This window comes from Electrophorus electricus, chromosome 2 (genome assembly GCF_041902795.1).
Source record: "Electrophorus electricus isolate QZ-2024a chromosome 2, ASM4190279v1, whole genome shotgun sequence".
NCBI lineage: Eukaryota > Metazoa > Chordata > Actinopteri > Gymnotiformes > Gymnotidae > Electrophorus > Electrophorus electricus.
In genome coordinates this window covers 11574055-11590991 of record NC_137498.1, presented here as the reverse complement: position 1 = coordinate 11590991, position 16937 = coordinate 11574055, and the positions used below count along the sequence as shown (strand labels likewise).

The 16937-nt window shown below is 40.5% G+C and overlaps 2 long non-coding RNA genes across 2 annotated transcripts; both read right to left on the bottom strand.

The window, feature by feature from the left end:
- Positions 1-2268: 2268 nt before the first annotated feature.
- Positions 2269-5916, bottom strand: LOC145660215 (uncharacterized). The gene is made up of 3 exons (XR_014126415.1): positions 5707-5916; positions 5486-5553; positions 2269-4118 (listed from the first exon to the last, which is right to left on the bottom strand). It is a non-coding gene; the product is annotated as an uncharacterized LOC145660215 (long non-coding RNA).
- Positions 5917-7730: 1814 nt separating this feature from the next.
- LOC145660214 (uncharacterized) lies at positions 7731-9981 on the bottom strand. Its single transcript, XR_014126412.1, has 3 exons — positions 9896-9981; positions 8652-8951; positions 7731-7845 (listed from the first exon to the last, which is right to left on the bottom strand). It is a non-coding gene; the product is annotated as an uncharacterized LOC145660214 (long non-coding RNA).
- Between the last annotated feature and the right edge of the window lie 6956 nt (positions 9982-16937).

Sequence of the window (16937 nt, the reverse complement as noted above, 5' to 3'; positions counted from 1 at the left end):
GTAAAGCTGTTTTGTGACAACATCTGTTGTAAAAAGCGTTATATAAATACACTTTGATTTGAAAGAACTCATTTATAAATGAGTCACAGGTAAGTCAGAGAGTTTCGAGGTTAATGTATATTTGTCACATTGCCACATGTTTTAGAATTACATAGTTTCCATAATTTAAGTAATATGTGTATGAAACAATGACAAATATCACCAACATGCCTAATGTTATAACTGCCCCTGATTTGTGTGTTAGAGACTGCTATGATTGGTCTGTCAAAACAAATGAAGACCGATTCAGGTCTCACTCAAAACCTTTATTACCATTCAGATGCCTGAGTTTGTGCACAGTAAACACAGCACCACCCAGGGCCCAGGGCATGGTAAACATTGTGCCACCAGGGCAGAGGGGACGTAAACACAGTGCCACGTAGGCCCAGGGCACAGTAAGTCCTCACGATGACATTGTATCTTCCTGGTGAGAGAGTGTAATGCACAACATACATTCTACATAGTGCAGCTTTCACTTTATTTGGAGAATTAAGTCCATGATTGTAGACATTTATTTAATAGTCTATAGACGGTCAACTTGGTTATTTTAGCTTTCATTTTAATTGGACAGTCCAGTGTGAAAGCCACAGTACATTTGTGGTGTGAGTAGAGTTCACATCTCTAGTGGTGGAGTGACATTCTTACCGAAGGAGGACCAGTCTTTTGGCCAACAAACACGTTACTCCTGCAAACAAATTCCATATCAAATCTGAAACTGAACCACACTACTCAAACTGAACATGTGCAATTAAAATACACCCTGACTTATGTTTCATGCACTGCATTATGTATAAATAAATAAAAAATAATGTTTTGAAATTAAATACTCCTTTAAACATCTGTTCAAACTTTTTTAAAGTCTCAAGTAGCCAGTTCTGTGGCTGCCGTAATTCCACCTGCTGTTGTAACAGACACAGTTGTACTGCGCCTTTAAGAGGGAGCTTCATGGTTATGGAGAGAGAGTGAGTCTGAGGGGAGAACCGTCACCTTCCTGCTCGCCTTCTCAACACTCCTTTTTCTTTGGTAACGCTGTACGGTGCTTTTTATTGTTTTCTTTACGTGTAAATACAATGATGGTAGCCGTGTGACCTGGCTTGAAGTGATCCAGGAGAGAATAAAAGTCTTTCAGATTGTCCACACCAGTGTGTGTGTGTCACTCCATGTTTACTCCACGCATCGCGGTTACCCCGTAGCACCTGTTCCTCACTCCAGGTAAGAAGCGTTACACTGTTTTCATTAATAAGCCTTTGAAGTACTTTGGGTGTCGTAGTGGAATGAAATGACCAAACAGCAGTGAGGGAGGTTATGTTGGGTCTCACCCCCTGAGCTTCTACATCGTTTCTCTGTGACAAAGGACGGAGCCACTTAACTAAGAATGAGACCGTCCTCACTGACAATGTGAGAATATCTGATAGATCACTGACTGATAAGGAAGAAAGAGGACGTACCACATGACATCTTACAAAACCTACCACATCTCTATATTTGGTGTGTGTTGTGTTGAGCTTAGTTTGTCAGTTTCATCTGAATACACTTCCTCTCCACTATAAGTGTAGCTGTGAAGTCATTCAGTAGACTGTATTGAAGAGTGTGTACGGTGTGTATCAGCAGTCCTGCTGTAGCTGTGTGTAGTGTGTGTGTAACTCAGTAAGAATGCAGGTGTGTATTTATCTGCTCCTTGTGCTCCACGCTGCTGATGGTGAGTGTTACCTTTTCTCTACAGGTGTTGTTATCCTCATACATTCATGTGCACAAAGGTATTTATATCTGGGAGCAGCAGAGAGCAGCAGCTCACCACTTACCCCAGATTCTGTCTATCGACCAAGAAATTTTGCCTCTTTAGTTTAGAACAAAAGCTGTTAAATGTTAACGTTGCTAACAAACACTGGAAGTCAACAGCAGCTCAAATATAGCCTTCGTAAATCCATGCCCACAAACTTCTCTCAAGCCGGTCAAACCGCATTCAAGTGTTAGTAAATGTCTCCCAGACTAGTCGGTGTGTCGTATAACTCACTGTGAACTAGACAAGTGAAGAAACACGTCACCGGGAAGCGACCTGGATGAGGTTTGAGGACATGTAGCTCGATATCTGACTTATTTACAAATCCTATTAGCTATCGTTGCTGTTGGCTTCCAGTGTTTGTTAGCAATGTTAGCAGCTTTTTTGTTCTAAAGGAGCGAAATATGGACTCCAAACATGTCTTGTCCACCCGAGTTAAGGGAGAATAAAGTAAATTTGCTTCTTCGCCGACTTGTTCCGTTAAGTGGCACTGAAATCTGCGCTGTGGTTCGGTCCGGTAGAGAGGAACCGCTGCTAATTACTTGCTAATTGCTAATTAGTTACTTAAGACCAGCATAAGCTAGGAATTGTAGGGACTTTAGTAAGACTGACAAAATTGAGAAACAAGAAGAGTACAAGAGTTTTGTGACTCTTACAAGAATCATTTTGCTCTAGAAATCGGTACATTTATAAAAACAATTTGTTTTTTATTATGGTGTGGTATGTGAAATGTGCTCACTTGTTTATTTCTGTTTGTGTTATTTATTCCTCTCTTGTTCATTCTGTGTATGATGCAACTCTTGTCCACTACCCACTTCTGTATCCAGCTGCCTGTGACAGAGGTCACACCTCATTGTGGTTGACTGTATATGTGGTACAGTCCTGTACATGTGGTGTATGATGTGTGTGTTTGGTGCTTCTGTGTGTTTTCCCGAGTGTGGGTGGGTTTGGGGGAGAGACTACAGAGGATTCTGATCTCATGAATTTTGACGTGCCCATCATATCCCTTACTGAGCTAGCAGTCAAACAAGACAGTACTACTCTATATTACCATGGAGACCAGAGGAGGGGCAGAGCTCACTACCTGCGGGTTAAAGAGCTAGACTTTTACTGAATCCATTTCAATCAGGAGGTCTCAGCTATCAGGACTTCCCAGAGGGTTTCAGCCAGACAGCTGTCTCCCACTGTGAAGACAGTGTGTTTTTGTTTTTTTTTTTTGTTTTTTTTTACCTATTTATATGGTTTACTGCTGCTCAGGCACATTGACTATAGTACTTGCTGACACTTCATACAGTAAGTGGACTCAGTTTAGGCTGGATCCCTGCTCAGCTTTTCTGAAATACAATCCATGCTTAACTATTTGGTCAACCAAAGTAGCCCAGATCTCATCAGTGATGGTTGCTCTTCCTCATCCTCATCTTCTCTCTCCAGTATTGGCCTCCATTTATATCCAACAAAGATATCGAGCCTGTGGCCTGTTTATAGTGCTCAGGCGGCAATGTTGGTGATGACGGCTTCAAGACACCTGTATGGAGAAACTAGTCGCATGCATTGCTCAGGTGTCATTTTGGCCCATTCTTCCACACAAACACTCTTCAAATCCTGATGGTTCCGTGGGCTCCTTCTATGAACTCTGAGCTTTAGTTCCTTCCATAGATTTTCAATTAGATTCATGCAGAAAAAAGCAGAAAAAATAATGTTCTGAAAAAAATCCATAATGGAACAATAAAACAAATTGTTTTTACAAATGTACAGAACAAAAATGATACTTGCTTGTAGGAGTCACAATTTTAATTGTAGATTTAGCAGTTAGCCTCCTTTCCCAAGTGGAAGATGAACCCAAAAGGAATAAAACACAAGTACTCTGGTTCTTGGAGAGGCTACATTGTAATGTTATCAGTCTTAGTCCTGCCCCATCACTGTTAGTCCTCCACCTACAATTCCTAACTTATGCCAGTCTGAAACCACACCTGGAGTAACTAATTAGCAGTTAATTAGTAATTACCAATAGATACAGCAAATTATACAAAGACAGCACTGAAACCAAGACAGAAGAACATAACTACACTTCACTGGCTAGATATCATACAATAAAAGTGTCTCTGTGTGTGTGTGTGTGTGTGTGTGTGTGTGTGTGTGTGTGTGTGTATGTGTTCGTGCACACGTATACTCGTGTGTGAATTTAAGTTTGTTAATTTAGTTTGATCCTGGCGTATTCTGTATTATCTTCATTATCCATTTCTTTGGGTGCTGGTCTGGTGGTGTTAATATGGGCTACAGTAGAATACATCACATCATCCTGCAGAAAATATCACAATTTCAAAATTTTAACACACATACATACAGAGTAATGCACATAATGTTGTGTGGGTTGTTGTGTACAGTTATTAATACATAACATGTTGAAAAAAATATGTTGCATTTATAAAACAGTAAAATGCATTATAATACAATACTTGGGTTTATAATAAACTACATTACAGTGTTCCTGTAGAAAACCAAACAAGGCAAATGAGACAACTTATGTACACATTAAAGCACACATCCACATATGCAGATGTGTTTACACCTAGACCCCTGCTCTATACCTACACATAATAGGCTGCCATTTAATCTGATTTATATTCATTCACAAACATGTAATCAATCACTAGTCACTATAAAAAGGAATAACCAGTATTCACCTGAAGTCAGTCTTTACTGTAATATGTGCACCTATCTTACAGGTGTGCACCACTGTTTATTGGGTGACCACTGGAGCACTGCTGAGTGGATCCTACCTGGATGGTGGACCACTGTCAAGAAACAAGTGTCTCTGCAGTGGTAGTGCCTTTAGGGCATGTATGAGTGTGTAACAAGAACAGCAGTGTGTCTGGAGTTTATACACAAGCCTGAGGAACTACACGCAGATGTATAATGCAGCTAGAAGATAATGATGTAGTGTAAAGGTGATCCTAATAAAGTGGCTGAGGAGAGTAACCACATACATACATCACCTGCCCTTTTTAAATACAAATGATAAATGTACGTGGATCACTTTTTCTTTAATTAATGAGTTTTTACTGGCGAGATCTTGAAAATTAGTCAGACCGAAGGTTTCTTGCCTCGTTCTGGTGCCACTTAAAGGGATTGGTCGGCACAAAATAAAATGTTCATTATTTTCCCTTATACCAGATGGCCAGGATAACCCTGTTTGCATGATGCAGTGCCCGTCATCTCTAGCAGAGCCACATGCTGCAAAAGTCTTAAGTGAATAACTGTCATGCTGGTGAACCACAGCACATTAGACAAATAACAGTTAAACTACAGAATATTAAACAAATAATAACTGCTCTGTTAAACTACAGAATATTAAACAAATAATAACTACTCTGCTGAACTACTGCATATTGGATGATGTCAAACTGTTCATCACAATTTAGTATTCAGAATCAACTGTGTGCAAAGAGACTGTAGTGAAGTTCTCTGTGTACACAAGAACCCTTAAAGTTCTTCCATACTCTCAGATACACACAACCTCTCACCAGTACCTGCATGACTTTTTCATTGGGTTTAATATTCATGCAGAAACAGTCAGATTCCTGATCCAAGCTTTGGCACTGTAGAACAGATCTGTGTACTGAATCAGAGTTCACTGATATTATAACATGGATGTGTGACACTCACCTGTGTCTGCTGATCTCTCCTCTGTCCTGTTTGTCCCTCTCTGCTCACCGTCTGTTCACATCTCTGAACTACAAAATGAACTCAGTGTGAGATGGATGTGGATAGATATGTATGTATGTATGTATGTAAGTATGTATGTATGTATGTATGTATATATGTATGTGTATGTGTGTGTGTGTGTGTGTGTGTGTGTGTGTGTGTGTGTGTGTGTGTGTGTATACCTCTGTATCTCCAGCAGATGACTCCTCCTAATCCCATCAACAGCAGTAAACCCCCCACACCAGCTAAGATGACATGACGTGTGTATACTGGAGAATTGTCTGCATTTCCTGCATGTGGGAATGTAGGAAGCAGAATTAAAATTTGATGTGTTATTTGTCACTTTTAATATTATATTGTATGAATTTCATAACAAGCATTCAATGCAAATGTTTTTTTGGCACAAAAACAAAGAGGATGGAGCATGAATGAGTCTCTGTATTGCTACAATCTGAAATTACAAATTTTGGCATTATACTTGACTGAGATTTGACAATATTGATATTGATTAATATTGATAATATTATTAGTAATTAATAAAAGTTGACATTGTCAATGTCATTAAGACTACATTTGTTCTCGGAAAAAAACCTTTAACCATTTTCAAATGTTATTGTAGTAGTAGGTTTAGAATGAAGCTGTTGGACTTGTTTTGTCAGTGTGCGCTTGAGTTCCAGGCATTTGTTAGTGTCTCTCTCTCTCTCTCTCTCTCTCTCTCTCTCTCTATCTATCTCTATCTCTCTCTCTCTCTCTCTCTCTCTTTCCCTCATTCCCGGCCTAGCCACCCACTTCACCTCCTGTAACATCTCTGTTGTACTGGAATTGACAATCTTTCATTGTTATTCTACCAATCCCAGTGTCTGCCTTTGTCTGTCCCCATTCCTGTCTTTGTAACTGTCCCAATCCCAGCTGTGGTTTGGGTTCCTGTTATCCCGTATCCTGTGCTCCTACTCTCAGCCGGGCTCCCGTCCATCCCGCTGCCCAAGCTGGAACCCAGTCGTCTCCTGTCCAGCCTGCTGTCAGGTCTCTGGTTGTGGTACAAAGTCCTGTTTCCACCCCTCACCCGATGGACTTTCCCCTTTTTTCCCTCCTTTCCCACCTGTCCTTGTCCAGGTTCTCCAGACCCTGCTGTGTGACGCCGGGCTCGGGCTCCCTTGTCAACTGTTATGCACGTCAGGAACCCCGTGTTAAGGAGGGTGTGGGTGCTACTGTAACACCCCTCACCACCATCACACAGGAGCCCCGTGTTAAGGAGGGTGTGGGTGCTACTGTAACACCCCTCACCACCATCACACAGGAGCCCCGTGTTAAGGGGGGTGTGGGTGCTACTGTAACACCCCTCACCACCATCACACAGGAGCCCCGTGTTAAGGGGGGTGTAGGTGCTACTGTAACACCCCTCACCACCATCACAGAGGAGCCTCGTGTTAAGGGGGGTGTGGGTGCTACTGTAACACCTCTCACCACCATCACACAGGGGCCCCGTGTTAAGGGGGGTGTGGGTGCTACTGTAACACCCCTCACCACCATCACACAGGAGCCCCGTGTTAAGGGGGGTGTGGGTGCTACTGTAACACCTCTCACCACCATCACACAGGAGCCCCGTGTTAAGGGGGGTGTGGGGGCTACTGTAACACCCCTCACCACCATCACACAGGAGCCCCGTGTTAAGGGGGGTGTGGGTGCTACTGTAACACCCCTCACCACCATCACACAGGAGCCCCGTGTTAAGGGGGGTGTGGGTGCTACTGTAACACCCCTCACCACCATCACACAGGAGCCCCGTGTTAAGGGGGGTGTGGGTGCTACTGTAACACCCCTCACCACCATCACACAGGAGCCCCGTGTTAAGGGGGGTGTGGGTGCTACTGTAACACCTCTCACCACCATCCTCCTCCCCATGTGCTCCTTTGTTTGTTTTTGTTCCTCCACATGCTTTGTGTTGTTCATGCCCTCACACAGGGGTCACCTGGGTCTAGTCTCACCCTCATTATTTACCCTATAAAGCCCAATCCTGTACAACCCCCAATGTCAGTTATTTTTGCCTTAATCGCTTGTATGACATTGTGTATGCAACATTAGCACAGTATGTTCATGTGTGCTTTCATTTTCATTAAAAAATGCATCAGACCAGGCTAACTCATGCTTGCATACTGCCCCACACTCGTTAAACCAATGCGTGTTACCTCCATTGGTAGTTGATGGACTGAATGTCTTATAACCTTTTGGAGACATCATTGTAGTAGCAGGTTTAGTTGAAGCTGTTGAACTTGTTGTGTCAGTGTCCACTGGAGGAGGATTTACAGGTTTATATGGAGCCTCTGCCAGAATAGAAAAGTGTGATCAGTTATAAGTAATGAGGGTTCAGGGCTGTTATGTATTCTGTATGTTTAACTTTAGATTTTATACTACAGAATTGTATTTACAATTTGTACAAACAAAATTGTTCAGTTTGCTGTTTGGTTTGCTGTATGTCAGTGGTGGTAAAACGACAGCAAAGTCTGAGGTTACAGGGCTCTGTACATCCTTTATGAAGCAGGAAGAATTGCTTTTAAAAAAAAAAATAAAATCAGTCATTTTCTGTGAGCAAATCAAATAATTACAGAGAGGCAAGGAGGTGGGACGTAATACTCTGTCATATTTTCTTATTGATTCTTAATGTTTGGTGCCCAAAAAGCCAGAGCTGTTTATGAAATTGTGCTTTTTAAACCTCATTACACAGTACAGTCAGCCACAATTCTGGTGTGTTTATACTCCAGTAGAAACACCTAGTATGCACACAGTTAGACACTGGAGCCTGTCTGTTTCCATGAATATTTTAGAGATCACTGGTCAGTTTCTGACCACATGACCAAGGCTCCTTGGATTAAAGATGGAGAGATGAAAGTGAAGCACAAATAGAACGTCATATTTTATTTCTGAGTGTTTTAGGTCTGTAATCTATTAGTGTTGCATCATTGAGTTCAGATTCATATTTTAGATGAGCATATTATTCCATATTTGCTACTAGGATGTCTAGGCAATACATTTGTTTTTACATAGTGCAGTAGTTATTGGTACAGACCAGTCACTAAATGTAGTCAAAAACATTTTAGACATACACTAAATATAAAAGTGGTTTGTTTACCTTTTACATTGAGATTGACAGTTGTATGGTGAATACTGATACTACACATGTACTTTCCCTCATCCTCTTTAGTCAAACCAGATATGAATAAAGAGAAATTTCCTGGAGCAGCAACCATCTTAATTCTACCAGTGTAATGCTTTGTCTGGTCAGTTGAGTAGATGACATTTGAATCTTCTATAAAACTCCATCTGATAGTCTTTGGCTTGGCCAGCAGTTTAGTGCAGGAACAGGGCAGCAGGACAGACCCTCCCACGTATCCACTCAGCACTGTGGGAGGATTCACAATATCCTTACAGACTAGAGAGAGCAGAAACACTGACATGTTACACTACTGTTATGAAGTAACCAGTACAACCAGTGACATTCTTCTGTGAACCATCATATGAAGACAAAACAAATCCATTTGTCAAATTTTTAACATCAAAAAGATGTTCTGATGTTCTGTAACTTACAAAGTTTATGCAACAGTTTATGCTCTGTCACATTTGATAAATATGAATGGATGAGATAAATCTTGTATTTGTAGAGTCAGTGGTTCTAGCCCATCTGGTGTAACACACAGTTAGTGTTAACCATCCTCCAACTCCAGTCATGGTCAGTGTCTGACCACTGAACCACTGCTGGCTGGATATCTTTCACTGTCAGAACACTCTCAGCCTACCAGTAGCACTGAATCCAGTAACACTGCTGTACCTGAACCACTCATACCAGTACAGCACCCACTACCAAGCCTCCAGCACTGTAGTGGGATTGATGTGTGGAGAATGGTTCAGTATTCACATATACTGGGACATCTGTGGTCAGAAACTGACCAGTGATGTCCTGGGTGCAGGGTGACACACAAACTGTGTAAGACACCAGGTGGACACAGTCTATAATTATACCTACACATTCACTTATTAGAGGTACTGAAAGTGTTCAGTGAGGGCAAGGTGAAATGTATGTTAGTTGTGTTTAACTCTTCTAGACTGGTGACAGAGGGTGTCTGGTGACTAATATCTGAGGATAATGTGGTCCACATGTTAGATAGATAAATATGTAATAGTGTTTCTCTATTTTTAAATGTCCTGTTTTTTAATTTTAGTAATATGTGATGTATATGTGTCTAATAAAGTGTGTGGTGAATGTATTTATATTACATTTATATGTATGTTTGAAAAGCGAAGTTCATGATGGAGATCCACCAGGTGAAATCTACTTAGGAGATTTTAATTTGTCTGTATTTCTGAATAATATTTTACCTGAAACATAAAGTTTGATGTCTTTGTGTGTATTCCCTTTAGTTTGACACCTGTAGTCTCCCTCATCCTCCTCAGTCAGGTGTGATATGAGTAGAGAGAAATGTCCTGGAGAGTGAGCAGTACCCAGCTGAAGTCTGTTTCTGTACTGTTCACTCTCACTGGAGATCTCTGTATAACTGGAGTTTTGGTGTTTCTGCCAGGTGAAACTCTCAGGTCTGGTTTGTGGGTCAGTGCAGGAACAGGGCAGTAGTACTGAGTCTCCTGCGAATGCAGTGACCTCTGTGATCTTCTGATGTTCCAGTGTACAGCCTGCAGAAACACACCAGTAGAAGACCTTCACCATCAATCCCCTCATGTGCATGTCCCAACATTTGAGTTTCATCTCTTTACTCTTTTCACCTCTTTTCTCTTTAACATGGCTTAACTATCTCAAGCACACAGAGATTTGTGATTGTTCAGAGTAACATTTACTATACAACCATGTACTGACTACTTACTTTACTCTGATTATTATGCTCTAGTCTGAACACTGAATCCGATATGCATGGGTTAAATGTAATTAGATATAACTGCACCACAATGACACATTGTGTTCAAGGTTTGGTTTACAACTGAAAGCAGCCTACTAACCAAATCTCAAATTCTACCTTACATGTTCAGGTAATATACAACACACACACACACACACACACAAACACACACACACACACACACATACACATGCACAATTTTATTCTCAGCACCTACTTTATTAGAAACAGTAACATCACCCATTGGCACTAGTGTCCACATGTGCCTTTAAAGTGCCTTTTATAGGTGGTCAGAGATGTCGTCTCTAACTGAACTCCTACTAGATGCTTTCAGTGTTTCTTATAAAGTAGCTACTGAGTAGATATTTGATGATCTACAGAAGTAGAGAGAAGGTAACACACCATCAGCAGCATGGAACACAAGGAGCAGATAAACACACACCTGCATTCTTACTGAGTTACACACACACTACACACAGCTACAGCAGGACTGCTGATACACACCTTACACACACACTTCAGAACTACACTACTGAATGATTTGACAACTACAGTTATAGTGGAGAGGAAGTGCATTCAGATGAAGTTCAACATCTATCCCCAACACACACACACATAAGTAAGAATGACAACATTCTCACTCACATATATAGTGATCCTGTAGGGTTTAATACATTGTCATTTGGTATGTCCTCTTTCTTCTTTATCAGTCAGTAATCTAGCAGATAGTTTCACATCATCAGTGAGAACGTCATCATTGTAACTTGAACGTTTCAGTCCGTTGTCATAGAGACAAAATGTGGTTGCCAGTGGGAGTGACCTAAAATGACCTCCCTCAGTGCTGTTTGGTCAGTTCATTTCTCTATAACACCCAAACTACTTCAACGGGTCAAAGGGATCTTTTCTATTACTAATGAAAATAGCAGGTGAAGCTAAACCTGCTATATTATGAGCAGAGTTCACTAAAGCCCTGCTGATGGAGACTGAAGAGCTAGACTGCAGTGGAGAGGGGCCTAAAACAGGCTGCATGAGGCTTCAGAACAAGAAGACTTTAACAGATGATTAAAGGAGCATTTTACTTTCAGAGCATTTTATTACCCACAATGCAGTCCATGAGAACTTAGTGAGGATTTGTTCCATTCATGTTCAAATTGAGTACTTGATCTTTCCATATTTGGTGGGCAATTTGCCTGCATGATTGATGTCTTGTGCTTAGTAGCCAAAACTGGAGCCGGCATTGTAAGAATATCATTCCACCTCTAGGAATGTGAACTCTACTCACACCACAGATGTACTGTTGCTTTCAGCATCTACATATTACCAAAGGCCTGTTCCTGTTAGTTTTACTCTTAAAATGTGAAAAGAAACATCTTGCATGAGGTCACTCTTAATCTAATCTAATTAGTCAATGGCAGGTAAATTGTGTCTAATAGTCTCTGTCTGCCTCCTGATTACTCACTACGGGAAGCAAATTTCCACATTTTTTGCATTCTTGTCTGTTCAAGTGAATTAACTTTTTTGCCAGGCAGATTTTACTCATGTGCGGTGTGACTGACACTTTATACTGAAAATTCAGTGTCTGATGCTGCCTTTAAATTTAACCTAAATAGGGGATGAACAGGGACCACACATTTATTCAGTGGTCTTGGATCTGGACGCATATTGGTCAGTACTTCCATAGACATTACAGAAAATTCTAATTTAAAGACTCAACCCAACCAGCTACAAACCTGAGCTACAAAAAAAAAAAAAAAGCAAACATACAAGACTTTGTACATAAATGCTTCATGAACTACAAATTCCATAACGCACTCATAAAGGTAGCTGAGAAATGTACACACTGAGAGAGACTGAGCTACAACTTCATTTATCATGACATGATTTTCTTGGTTGAAATGACATAGTATAACATATTCATATGTGTAGGCCAAACTCTCATCTATGAAGTCTTATTCTTGTTTGCCCCAACTGCTGTGGTCATCTGTGGTCTCTTGCAGAGATATTGTTATTCATCAATTGTTATTCAGGACTGTAAATCACTCTTCTATGAGCTGTGGGTTCCTCTTGGATGTGGTATGACAGGGATGCTGCTCGTATGTGGTCACTCTTTGATTGGTCAGTGGTGGACAAACTCTGCTGTTGAACAATCAAGATCAGACTAAAGAAACTCTGAACCGTGTGGAGTTAATGCTGGAGCAGAGCTGAGAGTGGAGCTGGAGCAGAGTTGGTGGACTGAAGACGTACATTTGGAGAAATCTCTCCCTTGGGCTTGTTCTCTCTTTCTCTCTCTCTCTGCCTGGATGCCCCAGCAGACATGCTCTACTGTTCCCGGCCTGGTCACCCACTTCACCTTCTTTAACCCTCTGCTACATTGAACTTATGAAGCTCGGCTCTCCGTGTAGTATTTGTAATGGGACTTATGGAGTCCAGACACTCGCAGATGATGTTAATCACTGATAATTTATGAAGAGAGGGGAAATCCAAAAGTGTAGTCAAAATTCTCTACACTGGTAGATTGAGGCCGAGTGAAGAGCCAGCTATATTTTTCTATATATTTAGAGTGCTGACACCAGTTTCCTGTAAAGTATCCAATCTCTGCACTATAAGTTTAGTAGGTCAAATCCTATGTTAGGCTGACAGAACCGCTGAAAAAGCAGGATGCATTAAGACAGGAATTTTAGAAAGGTGGTTATGCATATTCTCATAACACATGCTAGACAATGCAGTAGAGCATTCTCTTCAGAATATAAATTGTAATTACAGGCATAATTTGGAAACAGATACATTTTGTAGTTTTATGTGCATTAAACCTTTGCCTGCACCTCTGCCTTTGGTTGTAGGTAAGTGGGACAGGGGTAAATAATTACAGTAACAGAAGCTCCAAATATGTCACTTGTAATGTCAAGCTGACATCAACATTGACTAAATCAACTTTTATGACTGTTTGTTTATGCCCATTTGCAACTTGTCATAGCAAAGCCTTGCTTCTTATTTTAGATGTTTTAAATCAAAAATCTAAAATAAGAACACATTAGTGATTTTGATCCAGCTGGTCCACCTACATTAATGATCTGCACACTGTACAGTTTTCAGAACGATAATGTAACGCAGAGGCAGACAGGACTTGATGCACATGTGTAAACGAAAGTTCTTCATTTGCAAAACAGGTGGACACAACGGCAAAATTAACAAAATGATGAAAAATAAACACTGACTAAATGGAACACCAAAAAGGGAGAAAAATGATACAGGAACTGTGCAGAAACAATAAAATTATGATGTATCATTTAATACTAAGGCATCAAAGCTCGTATCAAACAGTGTACCGAAGCTTGTATCAGTTACTATTACCACTAAAGTTAATATTACCATTAATATTACCACTAAAGTTACTAACAACACGTGACTAATGATGGTCGAAGCTTCAGACATCACTGAAGCACAGGATGAGGGTGAGACTGTTTCATAAGTTTGCCACTGTCCTATAACTTGGAAGCTTTATCTTTTTACTAAAATTGTAAATGTGCTAATTATAGAAGTCAAAAGTGAGGGTAAATGTTTCATTACATCAGCCTGCTGTCTCCCAGTACAGTTTTGTATTATGTTTTCACATAAAAAGGGAAACAATGATTTTAAACTAATTATTGTAGAATTTAATTACTAAACATCATTACTGATCATCTTTTTTTTTTTTTTAATGAAATATGAAGGCGGTGGACTGTTGTATTGTTTATAGTGCTGTTTTGAATCTATGGCTGCTATAATTTCTGAAAACCACCAGGTGTCGCTGTTTTGTCACCAGCTTTCAATGCTCCAATGCTTCGAATCATTCAGCAGTACAATAAGGAAGAACCTCAAACGCTTCACAGGACTTCGTCTGCACATCATTTCCAAAAAGAAAGTAAAAACACATCTGCAGATAAAAACACAGTTGCATTCCACAACACACTACACACAGCTACAGCAGTAACGCTGCTACACATCTTATACACTCTACAAAACTACAGTGTACTGAACACTGAAAACCACCCCAGACTACAGTCTGTCTAGTGGAACCACCATACGACTATGACCTGGAACTCTACAACTCTCTCAGTAGAACTCCACTGAAATTCTCCACACACTAATATCCACAGTAGAGGGGAAGTGTGTTCAAGTGCAAAATAAATTATTCCTCCACTTCTTTCTCTCTCACATACAGACTAAATCTAACAGTGAAACTGTCTTTCTAGTGTCATCACTTCCTCCTGAGCTGCCAGTGTTCAGTCCCCATCCTCAGTAAAGTGATCCTGCAGTAAGAAGTAGTGCTACACAGTGATCCCCCTCAGCACTGTTTGGACACATCATTTCACTCCTGCACTTAGTGATCAGAGGACCAAACTGAATGTGTAGCTTAGCAAATATTAGACAGATCAGACAGGAAGAGCTCTAGACTACATGCTGATCAAAATAAAAACATTGATCATTTAATCAGGTAAACATGAGGATGGTCTGATAACATTCATATTATTCATAAAGTACAGGTGGAATGCAGCAGCCTATGATCATGTTGTTGTTTTCATACTATTAAGAAAAAACTACTTAAGAGAAGCTGTGAAATCCACCCACTGACACAGAACCACTAAAGGAGTCACCAAAGTAAAGATCACTTTGGCTGTAGACAGTACAACGTCATCACAACCCAACAGTTATCACAGGAAGTAGAAACATTTTCTCTCCTTTTCTCTTTGTTACTTTGTTCTTTTTGTTGTTAAAGCTGTCAAAAGCTGTTTAACAACTGTTTGCTAAATGGTGAATATCTGTAAAGTAACTAATTGAGGCTGTAGGCTAGTGTGCACTGTGCTGTCACAACAACAACAACAACAAATCAAAACTAAAAAGACAACCCCCCCCAAAAAAGGCAAAAATAGTAATTAAAAAATGTATAAATATAAGAACTGAGAACAGCAATAGAGAGAGTGGGTTTCCTTGCCTAGTACCTCTATGCACATTTTGTGATGTTATTACATTAATACTGACTGTGGCCTTAGGTGTGGTGTTACAGATAAAATGTGAGGAGAAAAACTTCCAGTTTTTTTATTGAAGGCCTTCTCTGCATAGGAGTTTCTAATATGTGGAGTGAGGTGTACTGTATTTGTCACGGTTGGCCGGGCAGCCAGAGGGAGGGACACACCCACTCCTGCTAGGGATCACACTAAACACCTGCCTCATTCCCAGTCTCCTGCCTACTAATCACCTTCACCTGTTCCTTGTTCGTTCTCTCTATTTAAACTCACAGGTCAAGAGAGAGTGCAGCACATTAGTGACCCGACGGACTGCTCAATCCCAACGTGTACAGTGCTACAAGCACTACTGGAACAGAGTAGTGTTTGTCGTTAGTAGTGGTATCGTCACATATTGACAATGGAAAATAAAGAGCACTTTGGCGCAACCTTGCCTCTCGCTCCCTCTGAACTGCCACCGTCACAGTATTAGGTTAAGTAGTCTACCCTGTTAATGGCTGAGTGTCTCCTTTGATGAAACCAGTTTGATCAGGGTGTATCAGTGATGGAATAATATGTTCTAATCTAATGGCTAATGCTTTGCTATTTATTTATTTTTTTCCATTTTTTATTTCAATGTTTCCAAGAGATGATATAGAGTTTTACTTAGAGATGGGGTTTGTAGATTTCATTAAAAGGACCAAATAAGGATGGACTTTAGTAAAATGTGTTCAGAGTTGTAGACCAGTACCACAGACCAAACATCTTTCACCTCCAAGGCAGCCTGACTGCTATCAAGGTGCTGAAACTGCACCCTTCAGCCAAGTTCAGAACCTGTGCTGTACACATCTGCCCTGCATATGGCTGCCCAGTGGGACCCAGACAGGAGCCCCTGGTGCTTCCTCAGCTGTAGCTGTAGCCACTCACCTTCCCATCTCACCAAATACACCAAAAGGTCTTTAGAGGTCACATATCCTACATTTATCCTTTATTTTATAGTTTTCTTAGGTGTCTTCTTACAATGTTTTTGTGGTGTTATCTTCCAAAAAGAGTCATAATTCAATTTTACACAACTATTTTCCATCCTTTCTTTATCCCTTGGAATTAAACAGGCAGTTTCTGTTGCTGTGCCTTTGAGATGCAAGATAAATGAGCTCTGTTCTGATTGGCTGCCCTGTATTGTGCTTCATTTAAAAAGCACTAAGAGCTGAAATATGCCTGAGAACTGCAATGTAGGTGTTAGGGGTTAAACTGCTGTAGGCCAAAGAGGCAGAGATAAGTAAATGAGCTGGTTCTAATGACATCAGAGAAACAGTGATTTCAAAACAGGCTATTTTTACAGATTATATTCCATATATGGACTGTAAGAAATGGGAGAGTAAACAATGTTTTGAAATGTAACAATATTTACATATTACTTAAAAATTATTTATTTCAATAAAGTGAGTGACATTCAGTTTTCCATGGTAGGGGCCCTTTAAGGACATGGGCCCAGATATGACTGTCAAAACCAATAAGCAGAGTCAGTCT